This window comes from Doryrhamphus excisus, linkage group LG21, assembly GCF_037039965.1.
Source record: "Doryrhamphus excisus strain RoL-2023G ecotype Guam linkage group LG21, RoL_Dexc_Guam_v1.1, whole genome shotgun sequence".
In the NCBI taxonomy this organism is placed as follows: Eukaryota; Metazoa; Chordata; class Actinopteri; order Syngnathiformes; family Syngnathidae; genus Doryrhamphus; species Doryrhamphus excisus.
The window spans coordinates 1,129,486-1,149,035 of NC_136377.1; the positions used below are offsets into that span (position 1 = coordinate 1,129,486).

The 19,550-nt window shown below is 43.0% G+C and overlaps 1 protein-coding gene across 6 annotated transcripts in view; it reads left to right on the forward strand.

Moving 5' to 3' along the window:
- The window catches only part of flrt1a (fibronectin leucine rich transmembrane protein 1a), a 73,286-nt gene that overhangs the window by 19,442 nt on the left and 34,294 nt on the right, over positions 1-19,550 (forward strand). For 2 of the 6 annotated variants that reach the window (XM_078787911.1, XM_078787915.1), the window contains exon 1: positions 781-1,190. The exons of 3 other annotated variants lie outside the window; for them this stretch is intronic. The gene's annotated coding sequence lies outside the window, so the exon portion shown is untranslated. Of the gene's footprint in view, positions 1-780; positions 1,225-19,550 lie in introns of those variants that run through there. One more of the 6 variants, XM_078787912.1, reaches the window with a different exon arrangement.

The following is a 19,550-nucleotide window of genomic DNA, read 5'->3' on the forward strand; positions in this document are numbered from 1 at the left end:
AGTTATTTAACCTTTAACATGAACATGAATCAAACGTAATAATTTTTTCTGGGTACATGATACCATACAGCATCCATATCAAACTTGCGCGGGCCGCACTAACATTAAACTTTCATATCAAGGCGGGGGCCTCAAACTCGTGTCCTGCGGGCCACATTTGGCCCGTGGACCGCGTGTTTGAGACCCCTGCCGTGAGGGATTTGGCTCAGGAATCACTGATTCACTGTTTGAGACCCCTGAACTAGATATTCAATGAAAAAATTTGCATGTGGAAGCAGTTAGCTGCGATGAGTGAGGGATTAGATATCAGTTTGGTTTGTACCTGCCGGCAGGGGTGTCAAACCCATGCCACGGAGGGCCGAGACAGGACAGGTTTTCTTTCCAGCCGGTCCCTAAAGCAGGTGATTGTCAAGGAAGGAGCCGGTCAATGAAATCACCTGCTGGAGAAAGAAAAGCTGCAGCGCTCGGGCCCTCTATGGACACATGAGGGACTCTAGGGACCGTGGGGCGGATTTGGCAACAATCTGGTAAAAATGTGCAAAGACCGGACGAAGAGCATCGATACCATGACTTTTTTTATGTGAGCTCAAACGTAAAGAAATTCATTCATAAAATTGCATTTGTTTGCAGGCATAAAAAATATAGGTGGGGGGGTCGGTGAGGGGGGGGGTCGTGGCAGAGTGAGCTTCCAGCGAATCCTCTCCATCCTTTACGTTCCAGTCTGTCCGTCCTCGCTTCGAAAGAAATAAAGCATCTCTCCGGAGCCCCCCTACTCCGCCCCCCCTCCCCCGCTTTGTGCAGACATAGACAGCCGTCATCTTTTCGCTATCCCGCAAAGGCGCACGCATGGGCGAGCGCTGCCGCTCCTACGACTAATTGCCGTAATCAGGCGCGCAAGTTGGATCGTCGGCGTGCGGGTTTTTACGAGCGGGTCTTCAAGTCCTGTGTGCCGCATCGAGGAGGCTTTCAGGGGCGGAGGAGGGAGCTTCGCATCCACGCAGGAGACGCTGGCGGCTCATCATCACACGGACTATCCAGTCGCCGATGCACCGGAGCATTCCTAATCCAACATATGGGAATACAACAAGGAGCCTTGTGGAAGCACCTGGCTCGGGAAGCACCGGGAGGGACCGAGCAGAGATCCTCCTCGCATCCGAGACGGAGACGGCGTCCTCGCCTCCATCCCTCCGGTAGGCGATGCTTGATTGATGCTTGATGCTTGATGTGAGTACGCTGCCAATATTCTGTTCGTCATGCCGTCAAATGTGCGTATTTTGTGCATTGCTACGGATAGAATTGCGCATTTTTGGCATATTTTGTCTTCTAAAAAAAAACCCACAATGGTCTCTTTTTGCTTGTGCCAGACCACTTGACTGAGGGTGCGGGGTTTTACCTGGTTTTGGATTCTGGCCCGGTCTTGTATGCATACATTCAAAGAAAAAAAATCAGGAATGATGCGTTCACGTGTCACTGGTTCATTAATATGCAACTTTAAATGCCTGAGTGGGGCTCCAACTGCATCCGTGATATGTGAACCCTTCCACCACCACCCCCCCCCCCCCTCCTTAACATGCCACCCTGTAGACATCAATGGCAGCTCAGTCAGTCAGTCACATGAGTTCTGGTTAAGCGGCTCCCCCTTAGGCCACGCCCCCAACACCAGGTACCCATTGATTGCCGTGGGGGGGGCGTGCTGTGGACGGAAAGACGGCCATAAATCACCTCCGGCGCCCGCCATCAAATTGTCATTAAGATGGTAAAAGTGTCTGATTTTATGACGCGGGCGGATGAAATCAACAAAGATTGTCAGTCACATGAAGTGGGAGGGGCTTGCTGAATCAGCAAATCACGGAAGCCATAGGTAAAGTGTGCGTATTGCTTTGTCTTCAGCGTATAGACGTTGGATCTGACGGAGAAGCGAACGGGAATCGTGGCCGCTTAAGAGAAATAATGAGACGCTCTGACTGCGGTCGCCTTTACCTTCGCGGACGTGGCAAACGGGTGCGAGACAAACAGATGGCATCTCCGGGGGAATCCATCTTGGAAAAGTTGGACGGGCTGCCCTCGGATGTAGCGCAGCTGAGGAGGCCGACGCCTGGCCTCCTGGCCGCCTGGCCGCCTGGCCTGGCTGATTAGAGGGCATCTTCATCCAAAATAAAACATAAAATCCTGAATTAATGAAGCTGAGTTGATTAGTATGCCTTATTCATACACGGATGGATATGGATATGGATATGGATAAATATGCAGGCAAGGGAGATTTGCAAGCGCAGGACGGGCTCCGACACAAAGACGCCTGGTCATTAGTCAGTCGTGTGTGTTTGCATCCCGTAACGCTCTGCCAAGGTTGAAAAGTCTCCTCCTCCACGTGGATTTAGGGGGGCCCTGATTATGCAATTATGATGATTTAATAACAAATAGTAATATGTGTTGCAAAAAAAATCATCCGCTGCCCCGTTGAGAGAAGAGACGGTTGCGTTTGAGGTTCCGGGACTGTCTGACATTGTGAATGAATAATGGAGGATTACTTGTGTATGCAGTATTACTGCTTCCCGGGGGACAGCTTTGTAAATATCAGGCTTCGCTACACATCTTAAAATACAACCAGGAGCCCTGCCTATTATGCATCCTTCAGCTGTTTTTTATCATCAAATATGCTAAGCTAGCACGATGGCAGCTCATATACTTCATACATTATGTGTTGTAGTAGTAGTAGTAGTAGTAGTGTACAGTACTCCCTCACCCATGATTAGTCCAAGAATACGCATATAGTATCCAAGCAAATATGTTTTAACATTTTCAAGCATAAAAACGTCTTAATGATGTCCAAGATGCATTCAAAGACCTTGTGACGGTATGTAGTATTCTACACTGGTCACTAGGTGTCACTAATGTCACTGTCATGTTTGGTGAGACTTGATCGCCACAACAACAGGCTTTTATTTCAGGTTTGATTGATCAAACCGAACAGACGCAATAATCCCGAACGCGAGCTACCGTGTGTCTTTGCATCCTGTAGCGCTCTGCCAAGGTTGAATAGTCTCCTCCATGTGGATCCTCCATGTGGATTTAGCCCCCCCCGCCCCCCCCCGATTATGCAATTCTGATGATTTAATAACAAATATTAATATGTGCCACAAAAAATCATCCGCTTCGTTGAGAGAAGAGACGGTTGCGTTTGAGGTTTCCGGGATTTTCTGACATTGTGAATGAAAAATGGAGGATACCTTGTGTATGCAGTATCAGTATCAGCTTTGTAAATATCAGGCTTCGCTACACATCTTAAAATACAACCAGGAGCCCTGCCTATTATGCATCCTTCAGCTGTTGATTTTTATCATCAAATATGCTAAGCTAGCACGATGTTGCTGTTAATGGTAATGGCAGCTCATATACTTCATACAGTATGTGTTGTAGTAGTAGTAGTAGTAGTAGTCCAAGAATACGCATACAGTATCCAAGCAAATAACATTTTCAAGCATAAAAACATCTGAATGAACGTCCAAGATGCATTCAAAGACCTTGTGACGGTATGTAGTATTCTACACTGGTCACTAGGTGTCACTAATGTCACTGTCATGTTTGGTGAGACTTGATCGCCACAACAACAGGCTTTTATTTCAGGTTTGATTGATCTCACAACAGATGCAATAATCCCTAGCACGAGCTAACGTTGGCTACTGAATCCCCAAACGTCACTCCTGATCACCCCCCCATCGCCCCCAGCACGGCAATGCATTTATTGGCTAATAGTAGTGTAAAGGTGACTATAGGGGTGTTACTTCATGCCTTGAGGGCTCATTTTTTCCATGACTGTATGTGTCTAACACTCCCTCGTTCTGGAGTTGCGTTCACGGACACCCTGAATAACACGTCCTGCTATTTATATTTCTGTGAATAAAACACAATCAGATATTTTTCATGATTCGTTCATTAGAAAACCGTGATTAATCTGATTAAAAGTGCAATGATTTGACGGCTCTAATTAAAATAACATTGAAATCAGTATACCGGATGAGATGATTGATTGACTTGGTAGGCCGCCACGCAATAAGCCAGGTTCTATATTGGGAGCAATTAAGCCATAAATTGGGGCTTACTTTCCGTAATGACCGGCTTGCAAGGATGTTCCTTGGCATCTGCCCGTAGTGGATTACAGTCCGTTGTTACAAGGGAAGCGCTTCATCCAAAATCATTCCAGTTGGGTGTGAACGCAACACAAGTCCAGTCAGACACTTGACTTATTGACGCTATTGACTTTTGACTGATGTCCAGATCACTTTGTCTTGATCTTTGACTCGTTCATTTCCCACAAGCCGTTTGTCAACCAAACAGACGTACCGAGCTGCTTAAGTGTTTTCAAAGGAACAAGGTTACGCTTGTGGTGCGCCGTACCTTTTTATACTTTGGTCATTTCTTCGTGTCAAAATAACATTAGAACGTTAGCTTGAACAACTTGAGACCTGTCAGACTAGCTCCTTCACGCGGGGAACATGTCAACGTTCCGTCACATATTAAGCACACGGAGCTGGAGCCTATCCCAGCTGACTGGACACCCCAATGGATTGGTTGGCCGTCAATCACAGTAGCTAGATAAAGAAATGTAAATACAAGATGGAACCAGCAACCATTGGGTTGGGAGTGGAACGCCGAGTCTCCCGCTCCATGCACCGCCAGGTTGCTAGACCGGAGTAGATGTGTGTGTACCACAGCCGATGACTGTGCCACTTCCGTCGCCTTTACATACCTCTGAAATGACCACGGTTTTCTCTTTCAGCTGTAAAATTCTGAGATCTAAGGATGTATCGGCCGGCCGATGTATTGGGCCGATATAGCGTTCTTTACTTGAATCGGTATCGGCCGTTACGCTCGAGGGTTTCTCCGATATATTTTTACAGATAGGCATCATAGTCGTCACATCGATGCTAGATAAAACTTAAATATCGGCTAAGGGTGATGGAAAAAAAATCGGCATCGGCTGGAAAAAAAACATATCGGTCGATCCCTAGTCTCGCACGTCTGTCTTGGTACGGTCCATCGCCCTTTGTTTATCCGCTCCGTGTGTTTGTTCTGTGGTCTATCTCTCTCTTGCACAGCAAATCTCATATAAACAAACAACGGTGCCTTAAAATGGCGCCCGCGGTCCGCAATGCATTCATTCAATCATCGATTGCGAGATCCAAGATGGCGGTGTAAACAACCCGGACGTTATACAATCAGGTGAATGAAATCCAAGTCAAAATTTGAGCAAAAATGTTGGATGTTAACCAAAAAGCGTGCTAACCGGGGCGCACGTTAACCGAGGTACAACTGAAAAATATGAAAAATAGTATCGAAACAAATCCTGTGAACCAAAACTGAAGCTACGGATATTTAGATTGCTTGTTATCGCGCATGGATTCTCCAGGGTGCATCTCGCCCTTCTTTTATCCGCTTTGTGTGTTTGTTCTGTGGCGTATCTCTCTCTTGCACAGCAAATCTCATATAAACAAACAATGGTGCCTCAAAATGGCGCCCGTGGTCCGCAATGCATTCATTCAATCATCGATTGTGAGATCCAAGATGGCGGTGTAAACAACCCGGACGTTATACAATCAGGTGAATTAAATCCAAGTCAAAATTTGAGCAAAAATTTTGGATGTTAACCAAAAAGCGTGCTAACCGGGGCGCACGGAGGTACAACTGCAGATGAAAAATAGTGTCGAAACAAATCCTGTGAACCGAAACTGAAGCTACGGATATTTAGATTGCTTGTTATCGCGCAAAAAAAATGTTGGATGTTAACCAAAAAGCGTGCTAACCGGGGCGCACGTTAACCGAGGCACAACTGCAGATGAAAAATAGTGTCGAAACAAATCCTGTGAACCGAAACTGAAGCTACGGATATTTAGATTGCTTGTTATCGCGCAAAAAAAATGTTGGATGTTAACCAAAAAGCGTGCTAACCGGGGCGCATGTTAACCGAGGTACAACTGCAGATGAAAAATAGTGTCGAAACAAATCCTGTGAACCGAAACTGAAGCTACGGATATTTAGATTGCTTGTTATCGCGCAAAAAAAATGTTGGATGTTAACCAAAAAGCGTGCTAACCGGGGCGCACGTTAACCGAGGTACAACTGCAGATGAAAAATAGTGTCGAAACAAATCCTGTGAACCGAAACTGAAGCTACGGATATTTAGATTGCTTGTTATCGCGCAAAAAAAAATGTTGGATGTTAACCAAAAAGCGTGCTAACCGGGGCGCACGTTAACCGAGGTACAACTGCAGATGAAAAATAGTGTCGAAACAAATCCTGTGAACCGAAACTGAAACTACGGATATTTAGATTGCTTGTTATCGCGCAAAAAAAAATGTTGGATGTTAACCAAAAAGCGTGCTAACTGGGGCGCACGTTAACCGAGGTACAACTGAAAAATATGAAAAATAGTGTCGAAACAAATCCTGTGAACCGAAACTGAAGCTACAGATATTTAGATTGCTTGTTATCGCGCATGGATTCTCCAGGGTTTGCAGCAGTTTGCACGCATCGGTTGAACATCTTCCAATGAACGTCGTTCCTGGGTAATATGCAGCAGCAGCAGAAACACCACCGCTCTCTTCTGCTCTGCTTTAAAGTCTTGGGGAGATAGATGAGGATGAGAAGCGAGGGGGGGGGGCAGCCAGGCCTTTCGTGTCGCTACCCTTGCTACAGGCGTCTGCATGGACAGCCTCCACATTAGGCCTCGGTGACAAATTCATCTGCTGCACATTTGCAGGGTAAACAGCTTATTGAACTACAAAGCAGAGGTTCAGCGAGACCTCCAAACCAAAAGAGCACCGTCTCCTTTCACAAAATCCCTCTCTTTCACATCATGAATTCTGTCTTCCTGATGATAAATACCTAATAGCGTGGTTTCTATGCAAGCCCAAGCATCACATCCTCTTCCACATGTGGCATTTTGTGCCACTATTAGTCGATTTCAATGCAGAGGACTTGGCAAGGCTGCCTTTCATAGATTTATATAGATGTATTGCAAACCTGCCGCCATCATGTGCAGCAGACGCGCCGCTTTTACGAGTGCTATTTATTTGCCACATTGGGAGTGTCTTTATCGGCAAAGCTAAATCCTTCACAAGCAAATAAATTGCTAAATTGATCAAGAATGGTGAGAAAAGTTGACACGCTTAGTTTCCTGATTGTAAATTAACACAGCGTTTTTTTTACAGCCACAAAGCTCTAGTTACAGGAGTAAAGCATCTAAAAAAAGTGGTGCTGTCATATTTTGCAGTGCTGCAGAATCACCAGAAATTCTGGTGTAGTCACGATGTCATCTAACTGAGAACACAAAATTCATCACACACCAACTTAACAGTCCAAAAGTATGCCTCCAAATTATACAAACAAGTAACAATACGCATTTAAAGACATTGCTTCTGAGAAACGCATTCATTGGGGCGCTGCAATGACGTCAGCCTCCCTCTGAAAATTGCTAAATTGATCAAGAATGGTGAGAAAATTTGACGCGCTTAGATTCCTGATAGCGTAAGCTCTAGTTCCAGGACTAAAGCATGTCAAAATCTAAAAAAGTGATATTATGTCATATTTTGCAGTGCTGCAGAATCACCAGAAATTCTGGTGTATATGCCACTACAGCATGAGCCAATCACAGGCGATCAGTGTGCTCGTAACAAGTCAGTCAACTCACTAGAAATTGCCCAAGTTCATAAAATTTAACAGTATAACAGTCTGACTCACAATGTCTAACTGAGAACACTAAATTCATCACACACCAACTTAACAATCCAAAAATATGCCTCCAAATTATACAAACAAGTAACAATACGCATTTAAAAGCATTGCTTCTGAGCAACGCATTCATTGGGGTGCTGCAATGACATCAGCCTCCCTCTACTCTGGCTCCCTCTGGTGGACAGAGGCAGCATTACAGACATCCATTGGACACCATAGACGGGGTGCGTGAAAAGATGATGATATTTCTGTTTATAGACTTCCTGTTCAGTGCTAAAAAGGAATTTGTCACATTTGCTGCAATATGCACAAAACCGAGCTGATTTATTCATTTATTTAGAAAAACAGAATCCAAAGCGCAAAGCTTCGAGTGCTGACTGTAAATGCAAAACGTTTGACGCCGCCGCTAATGGATCCTGTTAGCTAGTGTCCCATGATGTGTTCACTTGCACCTCGCCAATTGGCTGCACATGCAAATGAAAGACCAGAGGTGATGTGTAACCTCACCAAATGACCAGAAACTGAATGTCTGTCCAAATTGGGACGGCGTATCTTCAGACTAAATTTTTCCGCTCCGCCTCATTGACCACCGTTGATGCAGAAAGCCACATCGCATTTTATCCGAGAGAAATGCAGACTCATCCATGCACGGCAAATACAGAGGGATGTCTGACAAAGATGGACAAGGACTGCTGGGATACATCGTATCCGCTGTTGTACGTGCTGTTCCGGCCTGTCCAACAACACATCAACTCCCTAAGCCCACCGTTGGATAGATTGTAAGGTGGAATTGCACAAAGATGAGAGATTTCAGGAAGAGGAAAAAAAAAAAAACGGCCAGAGCGACTTTCCCTCCCTGCTCTCTTCCACTCTGGCATTACGCTCACGTCCTTCCCTGAACACATCAGCTGCAATGCTGATATAGTCGCTTACTGTGCGTATAGGCGTCAACATGATGGACATTTTCAGAAATTAGGAAGACCGGATCTTCGTATTTTCCGATGTATTATTCATTGTATTTGAATGGGTTTTTACAAAGGCGAATTCTGCTTGGTTTTGACCGTGCACGCACAGTGACCCGCCTGTCCGAGGATGAGAGGTTCTGATGAAAGTCGTGTGATGTGATGTCATCATCATTGCCACTGATGCTGTCCAGTAGCGTTGTGGAAATGCCATAAGATCCGCAACAGAGAAGCCAAAGTTAGCCTACTCACCCAGTTAGCGTGTTTTTTGCTTGATGTCGAAAATGTACGGCCCAATTTTTCCTCGGTTTGAGTCAACGACTTTTTACACCAGAACCTTGGTTAGCGTCATTGGTCTGACTCTAACCAGATCAATTATTTCCATAAAAAATAATATAAATCAGATGAATCAGCGACAGAGGAGCCAAAGTTAGCCTACTCACCCAGTTAGTGTGTTTTTTGCTTGATGTCGAAAATGTACGGCCCAATTTTTCCTCGGTTTGAGTCAACGACTTTTTACACCAGAACCTTGGTTAGCGTCATTGGTCTGACTCTAACCAGATCAATTATTTCCATAAAAAATAATATAAATCAGATGAATCAGCGACAGAGGAGCCAAAGTTTGCCTACTCACCCAATTAGCGTGTTTTTTGCTTGATGTCAAAAATGTACGGCCAAATTTTTCCTCGGTTTGAGTACTATTCCTGGTTAGCGTACAACATGGGCCGTGTTTTTAATGAATACTGCGTGAGGCTAACTGTGTCCCAACAATCCAAGAGTGATTAATCCACCGAGACACCATCTTCCAGCTTCCAACGGCGCACACAAATTTTGTATTGGTGACTTCACGACTTTTGACACCAGAACCTTGGTTAGCGTCATTGGTCTGACTCTAACCAGATCAATTATTTCCATAAAAAATAATATCAATCAGGTGAATCAGCGACAAGGGAGCCAAAGTTAGCCTACTTACCCAGTTAGCGTGTTTTTTGCTTGATGTCGAAAATGTACGGCCAAATTTTTCCTCGGTTTGAGTACTTTTCCTGGTTAGCGTACAACGTGGGCCGTGTTTTTAATGAATACTGCGCGAGGCTAACTGTGTCCCAACAATCCAAGAGTGATTAATCCACTGAGACACCATCTTCCTTTTTTACTACGGCTATTTTTTTTTATTCAATAGTGCGTGGGTGTCAAACTCGGAGTCCGCTTCCTGTTCCCATGTATCAACAAACTAATAGGCTGCTAACGAGGACATTATTAGAGCCCTGTAAATGTGAAATAAGACCTCTTTGGTCACCTTTACAATCCTATTTTTCATTGTTTACATTTTATTATGCGACTCTTATGCTGCAGGCACTCAGGACTAGCAAGCTAGCGAGCTAGCTTTTAAACATACCCCATAAAAAAATGACCACTTCCACACGAAGTGAGAGGATTTTTTTCATGCTGTCATTTCAGATGTACCATGTGCTAATTACTGCCACCTAGTGTCCGGAATATTACACATCACTTGTATTTCAATATGTTTTGACTAATAATAGACCATAGTCAAGTATCTATTTTAGCTGAATCTAATCTATTCGTTGCAGCAGTCACTTTTATCAAAAATGTTCCAAAATTAGCGGAGAAGGCAACCTCCAGCTAGCAGCAGGGTCTTCTCCTCAAATGTGACAGACATTGGAAAAATAAACACCTTTGGGTGAAAGAGGCCCAGACGATGTTATTTCTCGAGTGACGAAGCAACCTGTGTCCTGCCTCTTTTCATTTGTCCTTCCTTGGAGGGAGAAACGTTTGCTAGGGCAAGAGCGAGGGTGGCGTTCAATGCAGCAAGAAAAACCACAAGGTGCTCTGCACATTACTATTTATGATCTGTGAAGCGCTTTTTACGATTTCCATGAAAGAGGTAGAGCGACAGCTGATGTTTAATTACTAAATTCACATCATTTACACCAGATCCTCCCCGGAATGCCGAATTCAGCTGCGGTGTAAAGTATTCAACGAGAATGCTTGTTAAATAGGAATATACCCCGAGAGGTGAAAAGTGAGCAAATCATATCAGTATGCCTTGACTTCTAACCCAAAGATGATAAAAGCTCCGGGCGCCTGAAAATACTCGGCTTCAAAGCGCCTGTGTGGTCAAATATTCACAATGTGTCAAAATATAAAGTTTGCAGATAAACTTCCACTAAAACGAAGCTGAAATCGTGTTTCCTCATGGCAACGGTGCCAGCCTAAACGGTAGCAATCGAATCGAAAAATGCAAAGCGAATGCCAAATCATCCACCTGCAACAAGTGAAGGTGAATATTATGATATTATATATTGAAGGTGATATTGTGCAAGTAACGTCTTGTAAGTATTGCAGCATCCTGACAGACGCACAAAGAGTCTTTTTAAACTTTATTTCCAACCCAAACAGCAGTCCTCGCTTCCAACGCCGCACACACATTTTGTATTGGTGACTTCACGACTTTTTACACCAGAACCTTGGTTAGCGTCATTGGTCTGACTCTAACCAAATCACTTATTTCCATAAAAAAATAATATCAATCAGATGAATCTGTTTCACGTTAACACAAAACATCCTTTTACAATGATAATTTTACATGCAGAAAAACATGTGGAAATGCATATAAATACATAAAAACAAAATGGAAAAATGAGCATATTACATTTACGACTTTTTACACCAGAACCTTGGTTAGCGTCATTGGTCTGACTCTAACCAAATCAATTATTTCCATAAAAAAATAATATCAATCAGATGAATCTGTTTCACATTAACACAAAACATCCTTTTACAATGATAGTTTTACATGTGGAAATGCATATAAATACATAAAAACTAAATGGAAAAATGATCATATTACATTTACTTTCATTGAAGACTCACGCAGTGTGTTAATAACACCACGAGATGCACGCCAAATTGTACGAAAACTGAAAAACGTACGCATACCGAGGCTAAATTTGGCTGGAAATTTTCTCTGTTTGCTAACCAAGGCGTACGCTAACCGAGGTTCCACTGTACTGCATAATAAAACTACATCAAAATGAAATGACTCAGTGTGTAAACACCATTTAACGTTTCTTTAACAAATTAAATAATTTTTTAATTTAATTTAATTTAATTTAATTTAATTTAATTTAATTTAATTTAATTTAATTTAATTTAATTTAATTTAAAATATAAACATTCACGGAAGTACCAAAAATGTGTATCCCTGAGTACCAGTACCGATTCCCAGGTACCGTATGGGTCCAAATGTGAAAGGCACCCATCCCTAATTTTCTGGGATTTCAGGTAACTCCAAGTAGAGATGCTCCATATGGGTTTTCCGGTTTACTGATATCCGAGGCACCAATCATGTCCCACACTCATTACCGATGCAGATATCGGCAGCATCTCTTCCCTCAAATTAATGTTGTCGAACTGGTGGCAGGAAAAAAAACCACACCGTGATGAACCGAAATATGTCATTTTTATGCCAATATCGTCATTTGAATTCATGCATTTGAATAAGGGTTGTGTGACCTGCATAGTTAGCGTTCCCATCTGCCATTAACATGAAAAATGCTTCCATTTACTTGGAACTCGCTCTCCCTTTTTTCCTTCTGCATTGTTTCCTCCTTTCTCCCCTCCGAAGTCGACCTCTCTCCTTCCAGCTGCCATGTTTTTCTTATCAGCGGAGACAAATGAGAAAGCAGAGAGAAAGAAATCGAGAGGGAGGGAGGACGCCCGAGGGCCTTGTGTCCTTGCATCCTCACCCCTCTCTTCATCTTCCCATCCCTCCCTTGTTCTTTATCCTCCGTACATGAATGAGTGACAGCTGGCAGCCGCTCGGGTACAGTAGTCATGCCAACCCATTTTTGCCAAGCGACTTGAGAAAATGCACACTTGAGAGCCGCACGCGTGCCGTAGCCGTGAACCCCCCCCCCCCCCCCCCTCAGTGCACTTTATTGGATCGCTCCGACACGCGGACACCCTGCCCCTCACGTACTTTATTATCATTCAATTTTGTTCATGGAAGGCTTGTAAACGGATTCATTGTGATGGCTGCCTGCTACAATATCAACTTTTAAAGCACACACAGAAATTTATTCCAAGAATTACACCACCTAGTAAATCCAGGCACGAGACGCTAAAATGACGGGATGTCCGAAATGCACCAGCTAGTTAAAACGTTATCACTTCCTGTCCAGTCTAATGTCATCCAGCGCCCCAAGTCAGGAACGCTCACTTCTAATTGGCGCGGTCCAAGACGCACTCATTTAGCGAATATCATCATAATTGGGCTGGGTTATTACATAAGCATTACATCAAGGGTGTCCAAAGTGCAACCGGGGGGCCATTAGTGGCCCGCAGGAAGGGGTTCCAATGTTTTTGTATTTGGTTCAATATTTTTTCTTTAAATTGTTGACACAAAAATTACGTTTTTATGCTTTTTGACCACATGACCGACAATTATGAAATACTTTAAATAATAAAGATAATTACAATTCATCAAGGGGCTGCACGGTGGTCGAGTGGTTAGCGCACAGACCTCACAGCTAGGAGACCAGGGTTCAATTCCACCCTCGAGTTTGTATGTTCTCCCCGTGCATGCGTGGGGTTTTTTCCGGGTACTCGGGTTTCCTCCCACATTCCAAAAACATGCTAGGTTAATTAGCCACCCCAAATTGTCCATAGGTATCGATGTGAGTGTGAATGGTTGTTTGTCTATATGTGCCCTGTGATTGGCTGGACACCAGTCCAGGGTGTACCCCTGCCTCTCGCCCCGAAGACTGCTGGGATAGGCTCCAGCAAAAGCGGTAGAAAATGAATGAATGAAGAATTCATCGATAGTATTCAATAGTATTCATAATTTCCATCGTCCATCTAGTTTGCTATTATTAAACAATGGAAATGACAATACAGCCGATGTCAAGGACACGCATAAAAAAGCTAAACCATGTGGAAATTTTTTCAAAATATCATAAAATAATAATAACAATAACAGGTCAACGTAGAAAAACCCATTTCTTTAATGGAGTTCAGTGCACGGAAGTCGGAGTTGACATTTTTTTTAAAGGTTATGCATAAAACTGACAAATATCTTATTCTATTCGGAATTTGGATAAAAACGATGAGAAACGCCGACTGCTGATGGCTTCTGTCTGTTTGCTCCACTTTAAAGCCGAATGCGTCTGAGGTCTGCCACCTCGGTAACTCGTGTTTTTCGGTCTGCGTTTCCCTCACGCGTGTGTTTTTTTTTTTCCTGGCGTGCTGTTTTATGATCATTCCCGTGTTTGTAGCTCCTGGACTGGATCTCATTAGATTGTGCAAATGCTAATAATGTTGTGGGTAGCTTATTCCCTTCAGGTTATGATTTCATAAAGTTGTCATTGTTTTTTTTGGGGGGGGGGGGGGGATAGAATGAGTAATTTTGCAGCATCATGACTGCTTCCTGGCTCTGCCTTCTTCTGTTCTGGTCTATTAAAGACTTCTGCTTGGGGGGTTTATAGCACGCAGTAAAAGCAGGGCTCTTGTAATGATCCTGCAATATGCAAACAGCACCTTCTATTACACAAGCTGCCTACACCCCCCCCCCCCATGCCCCCCCCACTCCACTCCGCCATGCAAAAGCACTCAATCGTTACACAAGATGAACGTCTTCAACATGTGAAAATAGAACGTGCAGATTGCGTTGCCGCGATGACTCCTTCTCAATTTTCACTTTTCTCCAAGAATTCCCGGTTGAATAACGCTCGTGTTTTCATCGTGTCACCCTCCATGAGATGTGATCCGGGTCAGGATCTCCGGCTCATGTTGACTGAACAGCAACCGGGGAAAATCCAACATCTTATTACGCGTTTGCCGAGGCGAGATTGCTGAATTTCACAACAATTTACGGAAAAGTGTAGAGGTCAGCCATTGCAAAGAAAATGGACACCAGATTAGAAGGAACACAAGAGGGACGAGTGACACGCACACACTCCATATCCGAGTGTAATCTAGGATTATTCCGCTGCAGAAACCAGGCCATGTCCACTAAAAATGCAGGAAAAAAAAAAAAAGGGCAAGGACACAAAAAAGCGGGGCTGCGGACTTGAACCTTGTGGGATGAAGCGACACGAGCGCTAATGAAAAAACGGCCATGCGGGGATTTGTTCTTTCGCCTTGATGGCGGCACACACACATGCATCAACGCTACTAGCCTTCCACCGGAAGCCGATACTCACACGTTGATGTGATTAGACATCGCCCTAACGAGCCTGCAGACGAAGGCCGCCTCAAGATGTGCGACGACGTTTGGCTGGTAAACATAAAATGTTCTTTGACACGTGCGGAGACTGGTGATAGTCGGAGATGGGGGGGGCGCTCACAGGGCTGCAATTATGGCTCCCTTATCTCGGAGCGGCGACAATGAACCTATTAAGTCTTTGTCAGAGGTCTGATTGGTAAAAAAAAATGGCGCTGGCTTGAAGCTGGGGATGTAAATCTTTTAAATCACACGTGGTTAAATGAGACGGGTTACAATACCATTCAAAAACAATATATCTTAAAGGGGAACTGCACCTTTGGGGGAATTTTACCCATCATTCCCAATCCTTATGGGAAACATGGACGCATATTTTGTTCCCTTTTCTGTGCATTAGCACATAAGAAAAAAATCCCTCTACCAACATTGCATGGTTTGCTATCCATGCTGTGATCATGCATTAGCAGTACACTGATGATGATGTAGTACTTATAATACTATCTTGCCCTATTTAGGTGATTTAAACTTCTACTCGCATTGATACATATGCTAGTTCCGTCAACAACAACAGCAGAAGTGACAACACCGACACATACTTACTTTAATCCGCTCTCCTTGCGATGGCTGTATCTTCCAGCACATGACGTGTTCTACAGTCCTCGGGTCAAAAATGCTGACTGCAAACAAGAATCTTGTTGCGTTTTTGTAGCCAAATGGAGAGCTAGCTATGCACTTTTCCGTCTGGGAATGATGGAAGACTTTGGTCGAAACTTAATCTCTGGAAAAATACATTAGGATATATATTGTATAGAGACAGTGGCATCATCAGGCCTATTTTATTTTATTTTATTTTATTTTAGGCCTATTAAAATGTTCTTTTGGTTATTTTTTATTTTTTATTGATTTTATTATTTTTTTTTTACAAAAGAAATCTCAGACAAATTTCATATAACAGGGCAAAAGCAGGCTAATAAGAAAGCCTATTTAAAAAAAAATGGCCTAAAATGTTCTTAAGGCCCCTAAATAATTTGATATTTTTTATTGATTTTATTTTTAATTTTATTGATTTTATTTATTTATTTATTTATTTACAAACGAAATCTCAGACAAATTTCATATAATAGGGCAAAAGCAGGCTAATAAGCAAGCCTATTTTTAAAAAAAAATGACCTAAAATGCTCTTAAGCCCCCCTAAATAATTTGATATTTTTTATTGATTTTATTTTTTATTGATTTTATTTTTATTTTTTATTGATTTTATTTTATTACTTTTTTTTACAAAACAAATTTCAGACAAATTTCATATAATAGGCCAAAAGCAGGCTAATAAGCAAGCCAATAAGCACTAGTAGTAGTAGTAGTAGTAATAATCAGAAGAAGAATAATGATTATAGTAATAATAATAGGCTAATGAATAATATAATAATGATTATTATATCACTGATCCATGTTTACTTCCCAATCAAGCAAAACAACATCACAACACAAGCAGTAAAAAATAGACATAAAATATAAAACCTTCTTTTTCTGCATTTTTCAAAGACCGCTTTGGGTCTGGAGTCCACACGGACTGGAGCGGCTTCCCGGAGCTGCTGGGACGTAGCCTCTATGATGACCATTAGGACCTTTTAAATCACTAGAAAGTGCAATCAGAGCTCCGTGAGAGTCGGGCTGCCTCCGACTGTTCGCGTCCATCACGTCTGAGGCGGGTTACTTAAAAAGTAACTCCGGCGGTTGGAAATGTTTGCTCCGGCTTCTGCCGACCAGGAAGGATGTCTGCTTAGAAGAAAATATTTTACTCCCTCAGTCACTTTTGTCCCTTTTTGCAGAAGTTTCCATGCATAATTATTTGTGATGAACATCTGTCTAAGGTCACCAGGGACAGGCTGGGGTAGGCTTAGTCGTTGGTAGGCTTAGACGTTGTTTCTTGCCGGAAGCTCCAACTCTGATGCACTGTCTGCAGACGGAAAGCATATGAAAAGAATATGAAACACCCAAATCTGTAAAGTCTGTGGATAACCTCCACTAAGACGCTCCTCGTGTTGTGACTGCTGCAGTGAACTGTGCAGGCAAGTACTCTCTTCCCAGTCAACATTTTCAGTATGTGGAATCAAACTATGGGATGGATTGAGTAAGGAAATCAAACAATGCACAACGATGAGCCAATTCAAGAAACAATACAAGCAGTTGATGTTTGCTAAATACAAGGATGAAGAGTCTTGAACCAGTCATGATGTGCTATATATATCACTATATTGACACTTACTATGGTACCCATTATGGCATTGGATGCTCATATCACCGAGTACGTCGGTATGGGACAAAAAAATACTACTAATAAAAATTAAATAAAATTACATAAAATTAAATAAAATTACATAAAATTAAATAAAATTAAATTAAATTACATAAAGTTAAGCAAAATTAAATAAAATTTAATAAAATTAAATTTAAAAAAATTAAATTATATTGAGAAAGCAGGAAGTGATCAAATGTAACAGTTACTGATTGTAAAAGTACCAGATGGAGGGGTAGGATTTAATAAGCTTTGCTTCTTCCTACTCCTTTTGACATGTGGAACTGTGAACTGATTATGTGATGCATTCAAGTGTAATCTGATGCATGTTCAAATTAAATAAAGCCATTACCATTACCATTACCTTTTCCTCTAAAACCTTCTACCCAGAAGCCAGGATCACAGCTGCGGTGTGCCAGAACCGGTCTCAGGTCATTTCAGTGGTCGCCGGGATTGGTTTTTACGAACCCAGCGATCAATCCGTCAGTCAATCATCTTTGAAATGAATCATTCACAGCCCATCAAAGAAGCTCGGCGACATGCTTCACGAGCGAGGCGCTACTCCAAACGTCGGCGGACATTGTGCGCTAACGTTCCCATTTGCACGTGGCTGTGCTGAGTCGGTACATTCCGTGATACGTGATGAACATGTTACAGGAAATCACTTGATGCGGATGACTTGGAAAAGCCGGCAACGACGGGCAAGCGGCCAAAGTCATTTGCATGGTCTTGTTGTTTTGTCCATACCAGATCAGGTTGTACAAAAATGGATGCTGAGCATCATCACTAACAAAAACCCAGATACAAGATGTTTGCCAGGAAGGAACTCGAACCCGCGTACCTCTGCATGATCGCTCAATGTGTCTTCAGGATGAGGAGAGTACTGCTGTACTGCCTATGACATTTCTATATATATTAGAATAGAAATGATTATTATTATTATTATCATCGGGCGGAACGGCAGTCGAGTGGTTAGCGCGCAGACCTCACAGATGGGAGACCAGGGTTCAATTCCACCCTGCATGTTCTCCCCGTGCATGCGTGGGTTTTCTCCGGGTACTCCGGTTTCCTCCCACATTCCAAAAACATGCTAGGTTAATTATCGACTCCAAATTGTCCATAGGTATGAATGTGAGTGTGAATGGTTGTTTGTCTATATGTGCCCTGTGATTGGCTGGCCACCAGTCCAGGGTGGACCCCGCCTCTCGCCCGAAGACAGCTGGGATAGGCTCCAGCAACCCCCCCCCCGTGACCCTTGTAAGAATAAGTGGTAGAAAATGAATGAATTACCGTTTTGTGGTTGACTACGGCCACAAAATATATTAATAGTCCAAAAATTATGATACCATATCATGATATAGTAAAAGAAATATTGCAATATCATCGTTGTGGAATTGCCGTTTGTGACACATATTTTCTTGTAGGCCATTCATGCTGTCTGTCAAACATTTGCAGCATTTCTTGAAATGAATTCTTTATTTTTAGACTATTAGCCACTGGTTAATTGTCCATAGGTATGAATGTGAGTGTGAATGGTTGTTTGTCTATATGTGCCCTGTGATTGGCTGGCCACCAGTCCAGGGTGTACCCCGCCTCTTGCTTGAAGACAGCTGGGATAGGCTCCAGCACCCCCTGCGACCCTCGTGAGGAAAAGCGGTAGAAAATGAATGAATGAATGAATTATTATCGTCACGTTTACCTTAAAGACTCCACAGGCTACACAGGAAGTCGTGGCGTATAATAAATGTTTCTGCAACATATCGTCGAAAATACATTTTTATTCGTCGACATTTTTCATCATGACAGCCTCCCGGAATTCACGCCTCGCATACGATGAATGAAGAAGAAGTCCAATCCCATTCAAGCTAATTAGTTTCAACCCCGAAGCGCCAACCTTTGCCGCCATAAGAGCCTGTTGCACCACCCACACTAGATCACATTACAGCGACACGTCTCGCCGCGTGGATGCTGATATGGAGCTGGAACCAGGAGCCCAGATGGACGGGTTCACCAACACCCCACCCTGCCGCCCCCACGTCTTGCCCCTTGAACAACCTCTTTCTCTTTCTCGCTTTTTTTCTTTGAGTCGAATGAAGCGATGAGGTGTGTTGCTTTTTAAAGGATTAATGGGCTTTTGAGAAAATTGCAATAATCCTGTTTATTTATGGCGGGTCAATAATAAATAGGAAGCGAGGAATACATGTGAAGTAACCGTTTACACGTACAACATCATATGTGCTGACATTGAGGTTATTGGTGACCGTAGAGATGATTTAAAGCTGCGAGCTGCACAAAGACTACCAGGAGACATATAATGCTG